General features: G+C 34.4%; 1 protein-coding gene across 1 annotated transcript in view; it reads left to right on the forward strand.

The window, feature by feature from the left end:
• The first annotated feature begins 2,357 nt into the window (after positions 1-2,357).
• Positions 2,358-2,429, forward strand: part of LOC125045575 — an 8,801-nt gene continuing 8,729 nt past the window's right edge. Inside the window, exon 1 of the mRNA XM_047642911.1 lies at positions 2,358-2,429. This exon is cut by the window's right edge and continues 66 nt beyond it. The gene's annotated coding sequence lies outside the window, so the exon portion shown is untranslated.

Here is a 2,429-nt window from a genome sequence, read left to right on the forward strand (position 1 = left end):
ACCTTCAAATTCTACAACTCCCGCTCCCTCCACACTCAAAGTGACTGCCGATATCCATTCTCCGCCTACTCATATTCTCCCTACACCCAATCCTCCTACCCCATCCCAAAAAAACCCATTCCCCCTGACTCCAGCCCCACCTATATTAACCCTCCCACTATCCCCTCTATCCCTTCCACTCTCTCCTGGATACACACGTGAAACCCTCATGTCACAAGTACCCTCTTCCCCAGACCCTCTACCTCCCGACACCCCTCCTGATACAACACCACCTCCCCAACCTCATTCTTTATCCCACCCTCTAGCACCTTCCCCTTCAAATTCAACAACACGCACTACAATCTTTGCCAGTAAATCAACGAAAGTATAACTACCCTTCATTGGAACATTCGCGGTTTCCGAATGTTCCTCTTTCAGTCCCACATATTCTATTGTCATGCCCACGTCCTCCCTACATAGATATCCCAACTTATCAGACATCCTTACAGAATCTCACACTTTCTGCTTTGACAACCTGTTTTCCTTCCTCAAACGCATATATATAACCCTCACTTGATCTAACCCCTTTACATTACCTCATCCGACCCTAAACCATTCACTCACCAATTCCTTAACCCAGCTTTAACAACTACCCACTAACCCAACCATCCTTCACTAACATTAACTATAGTGCTATATGACCTTAGATGTCCAGCACATTTATTTTGCTTTTAACTATTAACCATTGGCAGAAATGATTATTTTTTCTTGTTAAAGGCTTTTACACTATTGTTACTTACATCCCCAGGGTTATCTTCTTTTTAACTTCTTGTTTCTTAAATTATATCATTTAATTTAATTCTTCACAGAAAAAATCTTAGTATATCTCAATATGTAGTACTTTATTGTTAATGAATTGTCTGAACCTATAATCAAAAAGATTTATATTAATATCTTGTATATTAACTTATTGTATTAGTTGAATCTCAGCAACAAGTGTTCAATGGTTTCCTCTTGAACCTTCATCATCTGCAGACTGGGTATTTTTCCATTTTTATTTTGTGTTGATGTTTCAGTCTTCTGTTTGTCATGATTCTTGTCATGCATGTGTCTAGTGTCTGTATTTGATTCTATTCCATGGCTGTTGGTTGATATCTATGAGGAGATAAATCTTTGTATTCAGAACTCTCTTTAAATTTAATTCTCATTGTTTAGAGTTTTTTAATTTGATTTCTTTTATAATACTTATTGGGTCTAGTGGTATGAGCACAGGATTATTTATAGATTTCATTGGCTTTCTTTGCAGTTATATCAGCAATTTCATTTTCCTTTATATTTGTGTATGATGGAAGCCATTGTAACATTATCTTTTGTTTTGGACTGAGAGGTCTTTTTTTTGTATTTTAAATATGATTTGTTTATTGAATTGTGAGTTTTAGTTGTAGTTATGATTGGGAGTCTGTTAACATTACTGAGTTGGTTGTTTTGTTTTTATTATGTAATTCAAACCTTATCTTATGACATAATTATGCAGGAGTGATTTGTATTTTGGGGAGTAATTTCCAAATAGTTGTATTTTTAATCTGGATGAAAATTGCTGTTGAGGTTGATTCAGATTTTTTTTTCTTTGAAGTGTCAGCGAAAATCCTATCTAAATTATTTTATAGGTATTATTTATTTATTTTTGGTATTCTGTTTGAATGATAATTTGAGGAGTATTTTTTGTTGTTGTTGTTGTTGTTGTTGTTGTTGTTGTTGTTGTTGTTGTTGTTGTTGTTGTTGTTGTTGTTGTTGTTGTTGTTGTTGTTGTTGTTGTTGTTGGTGGTGGTGGTGGTGGTATATTGTCCATAAAGTCTGCTAGTATGTTCCTTGATATATCATACCATAGAGGTATTGGGAATATATTTGGTGTTACATTTGGAGGTATATCAAGGTTTAAATATGTTTTTGTTTCAGTAGCTCTATGTACTAGTGATCTTTTGCCTATTAGAGGGTTATATTCTTATATATTTGTTATTTGTTTTTATTGGCATAGTATTTGGTTTCCTTAAGATTTGTTACATTTATATGCATACAAGTTCTTATTTTATTTATTTATTTATTTATTTTTTAAGGTGATATATTAATTAATGCTAGGGGAGCTATTGTTGAAGTTCAGTTGCTAGTTTTATTTGATTTTGTAGATTCTAGTTTTTTTTTTCATTCAGTATTTTTTGCTGTTCCACGCACTGCGATTCCATATTTTATTTTTGTCTTTATGTGCTAACTATCAAATTCTAATAGGGTTTCTTGGAATTCGATTTGAACATTACACAGCGCCCTTTTCCCAGCAGCCAATCAGAGCCATGTTGAGCTTCCTATTGGCCAATCACGGCCAAGCGTGACCTAAGCAGCAATATTACAGACAAAAACAAAAGATGGCAACTCTTCTAGCCAAATCAAACAAGTTC

This window comes from Penaeus chinensis, chromosome 37 (genome assembly GCF_019202785.1).
Source record: "Penaeus chinensis breed Huanghai No. 1 chromosome 37, ASM1920278v2, whole genome shotgun sequence".
Taxonomy (NCBI): Eukaryota; Metazoa; Arthropoda; class Malacostraca; order Decapoda; family Penaeidae; genus Penaeus; species Penaeus chinensis.